Source organism: Myotis daubentonii, chromosome X (assembly GCF_963259705.1).
Source record: "Myotis daubentonii chromosome X, mMyoDau2.1, whole genome shotgun sequence".
NCBI classification, from domain to species: Eukaryota; Metazoa; Chordata; class Mammalia; order Chiroptera; family Vespertilionidae; genus Myotis; species Myotis daubentonii.
The window spans coordinates 24,950,292-24,956,910 of NC_081861.1; the positions used below are offsets into that span (position 1 = coordinate 24,950,292).

General features: G+C 41.2%; 1 pseudogene; it reads left to right on the forward strand.

Moving 5' to 3' along the window:
• Positions 1 to 4,756: 4,756 nt before the first annotated feature.
• On the forward strand, positions 4,757 to 5,648 carry LOC132224539 (protein MAK16 homolog; annotated as a pseudogene).
• The last annotated feature ends 971 nt before the right edge of the window (positions 5,649 to 6,619 follow it).

Genomic DNA, 6,619 nt, shown 5'->3' on the forward strand with positions numbered 1-6,619 from the left:
GCATGGTATTCCATGGTATAAATGTACCACAGCTTTTTCATCCTTTCATCTAGTGATGGGCACTTGGGCTGTTTCCAGATCTTAGCTATTATAAAATGTGCTGCTATAAAGATAGGGTTGCATACCTTTTTTCTGATTGGTATTTTGGGACTTAGGATATATTCCTAGAAGTAGGAGACATGGAAGCATGGAAAAGAGTGCAGATCTCAGATGGAAGGTGGGGGAGGGTAGGAGGGTGGGAGGTAATCAACTAAAGACATTGTATGCGTATATGCATAACCCATGGACACAGACAATAGGGTGCTGAAGACCTGGGGCAGAGGGCAGGGGCAGGATGGAGGGGGTCATTGGGGGGAAAAGAGGGACATATGTAATACTTTCAACAATAAAGATTTATTTTTTAAAAATATAATAGAGACTTCTGGTCAAGATGGCAGTGTAGGTAAATGCAGTACAAGAATCTTCTATGCATGAATATAAGCATAAGTAATGAATGCAAACGGGGAGTGGGGGACAATGGGGGAGTAAGGACATATTTGTAATACCTTAATCAAAGAAAAAAAGTAAAATAATTAAAATTTTTAAAAAAGAATCCTCAAACAACCACATCAAAATTACAACTAAACTACAGAACAAACATCATTTAGAACTACCTGAAATCTAACTGAACTGAAGTTCTATAACTAGAATATTTAAAGAAGAAGTCACATAGAGACTGTAGGAGGGGTGGATATGCAGAACAGGCTGGTCCCATACTGACATGTGGAGTATAAAAATTGGAGAGGACCCTGGTTGGTGTGGCTCATTTGGTTGGAGCATTCTCCCATAAACTGAAAGGTTGCATGTTTGATTTCCAATAAGGGCACATACCTAGGTTGCAGGTTCAGTCCCCAGTTGGGCTGCATATGAGAGGCAACCAATCAATGTTTGTCTCTCATCTCTCTCTCTCTCTCTCTCTCTCTCTCTCTCTCTCTCTCTCTCATCAATAAAAACATATCCTTAGGTAAGGATTTTAAAAATTGGCAGAATATCTTATCTTCAGATCTCTCCCAGCCCATGGTTTCAAAGCCAGAATGGTAAGTACCCATAACTCCTGGCTGTAAAAACCAGTGGGGATGGTGGCTGAGTGAGACAGAGAGCTGCTGGAGTCCCAGGCAGTTCCTTTTAAAGGTCCTAAATACAGACTTACTTGAACTCATTCCTACTGACCTTCAGCATGCTGGGGCAATAGCTTGAAAGAAACAAGGGACATAGAGAGAGGAACTGCATTGTGTGGCATTAGGGTGAGATTTGTGGCGGGGGGAGGTGGGGACAACATTCTGCTAGACAAAAGTGCTGACAGAGACCTAGGTTGTGGTTTGATCCCTGGTTGAGTGCATTCAGGAGGCAACCAATCAATGTTTCTCTGATCTCATTCTCTCTTTCTCTCTCTCTCTCTCTCCCTCTCTCTCTCCCATTTCTCCCATCTCTCCATTCCCTCTCTCAAAAATCAGTGAAAAAACAACACATATCCTTGAGTGAAGTTTTTGGGGTTTTTTTAAGTACTGGAAGAGGCCATTGTTCATTTTCTGAGACCCCCACCCCCCACAACAGAGCCAACAGTTGGGTACCATATCTGAGTCTTCATAAATCTAGTTATCACTGTCTGCCCCACCCTGGTGATTCCCTGAGATCCCACCCAACCAAACTTGTGGGCCCACCAAAGCTGATTCCAGTGGCTTTTCCATACAAATGGCCTACCTTGGCTCACACTTCAGACTTAACTAAAATCTCTGAAACAAGCAGCATCTGGCCTCCGTGTTCCCCATACCTCTTGCTAAGTGGCCCCAGGCACAGCACTGGCAGAATTCCACCTTGGTTCTCAGCTTGATGTATCCAGGGCACCTCCAAACCCAGCACAAGTAGCAGCCATCTGCAGATCACTCTGTAGCTTGTGCCAGGTGGCCCCAGGCAAGGCACTCAGCAGAAAATTTCAGACCATGCTACATTACAACCCTACCACTTTCATGATTGACACACTCAAGGGGTGAACTTGGTGAGCACCAAAGCCCCACTGAAGCAAGTCCTGCTCCACAGGGGCTTCTCCTGCACAGCAGCTCCTCCACCCTAGTCATGGCCAGTCCTTGCAGACAATTGGACTGAGGGTCAATCTCTCCAAGTGATGTCAACAACAATCAAGGCTCAACTACAACAGGACAGTGAACACAGCTCACACAGGAACACATCCACAGTGCCCAGGAAGGATACGACCCTAGGTACTACAGGATATTTACTACACAAGGCCACTCTACCAAGTCCAGGAGAAATAGCAGCTCTACCTAATACATAAAAACATAGGGAAGCAGCCAAAATGTGGAGACAAAGACATAGGTCCCAAATAAAAGTACATGAGAAATCTTCAGAAAAAGAACTAAATGAGATGGAGACCGGCAAACTACCAGAGTTCTAAACAATGGCAATAAAGATGTTCAAGGAAATTAGTGAGTAATTCAAGGAACTTAGTGAAAACTTCAATAGGAAAAAGGATATAGTAATCATAAAAAAGAACCAGTCAGAAATGAAGAAGAAAATAACTAAATCAAGAATAATCTACAGGGAATCAACAGTAGAGTAGATAAAGCTGAGAATCAAATCAGTGATTTGGAATATAAGAAGGCAAAAAACACCCAATCAGAACAGCAGAAAGAAAGAAGAATCCAAAAGATCCTCTGGGACAACTTCAAGTGTACCAACATTTGCATCATGTGGGTGCTGGAATGAGAAGAGAGAGAGAGCAAGAAATGGAAAATGTATTTGAAAAAAAAATTACAGAAAACTTCCCTAACCGGGTGAAAGAAACAGACATATAAGTCCAAGAAGAACAGAGAGTTCTAAACAAGATGAACTCAAAGAGACACCATAATTAAAATGCAAAAAATTAAAGACAAAAAGAGAATTTTATAAGCAGCAAGAGAAATGCAATTAGTCACCTACAATGTAGCTCTCATAAGACTGTCAGCTGATTTCTCAACAGAAACTTTACAGGTCAGAAGGTAGTGGCAAGAAATACTAAAAGTGATGAAAAGCAGAGACCTACAACCAAGATTACTCTACCCAGCAAAGCTATCATTTAGAATTGAAGGACAGATAAAGACTTTCCCAGAGAAGAAAAAGCTAAAGGAGTTCATCACCACCAAACCAGTATTCTATTAAATGTTAAATGATCTTCAAGAAGAAAAAATGATATAAAAATATGAACAAAAAGTGGTAATAAATACATGTCTATCACCAATTGAATCTTAAAAAAATAAATGAACAAGCCAAATACAAACAGACTCATAGATACAAATAACATTTTAATGGTTTCCAGATGGGAAGGGTGTGGGAGATGGGTGAAAAAGATGAAGGGATTAAGAAGTACAAATTGGTAGTTACAGAATAGTCAGTAGGATATACCAATCAGAAAGGATATATGCAACCCTATGTTCATATCAGCACAATTTACAATAGCTAAGATTTGGAAACAGCCTAAGTGCCCATCAGCAGATGAGTGGATTAGAAAACTGTGGTACACCTACGTAATGGAATACTGCACTGCTGTAAAAAAGAAGGAATTCTTACCATTTGCAACAGCATGAATGGAACTGGAGAGCATTATACTAAGTGAAATAAGCCAGTCAATGAAAGAAAAATACCACATGATCTCACTCATTTATGGATAATTAAGACCATTATAAACTGATGAACAAATATAGATACAGAGGCAGAGCAACATCGAACAGACTGTCAAACTACAACGGGAAGGCCAGGGAGGGTAAGGGGGGGTGGGGGTGGGTAAGAGATCAACCGAAGTACTTGTATGCATGCATATAAGCATAACCAATGGACACAAGGCACTGGGGGGTATGGGAGGCCAGGGGAAGGTCAAGGGGGAAAAAAAAGGAGACATATATAATACTCTTTGTAATACTTTAAGCAATAAAACAATTTAAAAAAAGAAGTACAAATTGGTAATTACAGAATAGTCAGTAGGATATAAAATGCAGCATGGAAAATATCCTATCTAATAAAGAGTGAATATGCTAATTGACCCTCACACCATCGCAAAGATGGTGGCGCCCACAGCCAATAAGGAGGGAATATGCTAATTGACTGCCCCGCCCTCAAAGATGGAGGCACCCATAGCCACAAGATGGCAGCGCCCAGTCCCCTCAGCCCTGCTGGGGTGGCAGGCGCATAGCAAGGCCGGGCTCGCCTGTGCCACATGCTTGCCTCCGGAATCCCCCAGTCCCCTCAGCCCCCCAGCCACCCAAGGCCAGCCCAAGGTGCAGGCAAGCCTCGGTTGGCAGCTGCCCAGCCATCCAGGGCCAGCCCGAGGCTCAGGTAACCAGGCCGGCCAAGGCTTGAGCTGCCAGCAGTGGCAGCAGCAGAGGTGTGATGGGGCGTCACCTTCCCCTGATTGCTGGGTCGCCTCCTGCCCCTGAGGGCTCCCGGACTGTGAGAGGTGGCAGGCTGGGCTTGAGGGACCCCCCCACTCCAGTGCATGAATTTTCATGCACCAGGCCTCATAAGATTGTAATAACTATGTAAGGTGGCAGATGCATACTAGATTTACTGGCGTGATCACTTAGTAAGTTATATAATGTTTAATCATTGGGGTGTACACCTGAAACTAATACATTATTGTGTGTCAACTATAATTGAAAAATTAAAAATGGGGAGGAAGCATGACTGCTTCCAGGATTTGGCCAGGCTTGCATGCTGAATTGTCAACAACATGCAGTCTGATGATGTTATCTGGAATACACTAGGAAACAAGTAACTTTGCTCCTTCAAAATAAGAACTAAGACACAGAGCTTTTGCAGAAATGAATACAGCCTGACTAGACTGTGTAACCTATTGCCTTGTTCCCTGGCAAACAGTTAGTATGCCACTATCAAAGAGATAAAGGACAGTGCTAGTTGTATATGAAGGTGATAAAACAGATAGCTTTTCCTAGGCATCTCTGGGAACGAGTCTGGCTTCATAATAATGATGAGAAAGCATTAGAGCCAATAGATGAAAATCTAATTTACTGGCCCCATTTCATTCAACACAAGTGTAAGCTGAGTTTCACCATGATTACCCAGTACCTAATTTGAATTTGAAGACTTACACTAAAGCAACAGAGGAAACTTGTTCCTTTGAGTGAGAAGGTGGAGCAGAGGGGAAAAAAGAAGAGAGGAAAAGGCATTAATCACTGCTCCGCTGGACAATGTCATTGAAAAGGAATTGCTGGAGAGACTTAAACAAGGTATGTATGGCGACATCTACAACTTCCCCATTCATGCCTTGGACAAGGCCCTGGAATAGCAGGAGGCAGAGAGTGACTCAGATGCTGAGCATAAAGATAAGGAAGATGATGAGGAAGATGTGGGAAAAATAAAGTTTGTGAAAGTTGATGAGGTAGATGAGAGTGACATAAGAGATTTTGAGGATATGAATAACCTGGATGCCAGCAGTGATGAAGATCAGAATGAGAAATCCTCTGGTGCGGAAGAAGAAAAAGCACTTGATGCCAAGCACAAATGCAAATACCCTTGAAAGGACCTTTATGAAGAAATGAGCATATGTGGCAATAGAGTATGAGCAGGAGACAAAGCCTGCGGCTAAGGCCAAAACCATGTGATTTCTGTTCATCACTTGACATTTATAACAGGACTGAACATTTTGAACTTTATTCTCATCACATACATACCTCCAGTTTTTACTCTTTACATTGTATTTAACCCAATATTTGTGTGTTTTATATATTTATTCCACTCTGTAGGGCAATAAATCTGGGAGGATGTGGAGGAAATACTTAAATTGTAAACAGAGTATTTTTATAGCTTTGGCATGTGTTGAAGTGACAGTTTAAGTACGAGAAGCTCAACAGATGAGTTTGTGGTTATAAGTATTTCTAAATTTTAAATGCTAACCACCATGAGTGCCTCCCACAGCTTTATTCAGAAATGTCCAGACTTCAACGTTTTCTTGTTCTTTCTCTACTTGTATGGGAGTGAAAGGGAAGAAGGAAAAAGAAGATCTAAATTATAATGTCCAGTATAAAAATACTTTTTTTACTTAAATAATTCCATTTATACAAAAAGAAAATCCTCTTCTCTTTAGGAAAGTAATACAAATCTTCAGTTCCACTTTAGGGAGTACCTTCAGAAAGCCACTGTAATTTTCTAATATAGTTTACCACCTTGTTGTCTTTGCAGCTTTGGGGAATTTTAGCCAGGAGACTCTGAAACATTAAACCAAATAGGCTTTGATTTTTACTTTTTTCTTTACCTTGGTTCTTCTTTCTTGGTACCATAATCAAAGGAAATATTGGATGACACCAGGGGACAGTTCACAGAACAAGTGTAATTGTAAAAACTAACATCATGCTTGGAAATGTCCTACTGGCTCATGGAGAAGCAGCTTAATACCAGCTAAGGTGAATTAGATGAGATCTAGGACTTGAAAACTGCCTGAGATTAAAGATCCAAGATAAAGTTTAATCTGAATAAACTAATAAAACAACAAACTATGCTCTCTCTAAATATTTTTAGAATATGAATTTATTTTCATGCTGTAATATCTTTCCAACTGAAGACTTCTAAATGGGGT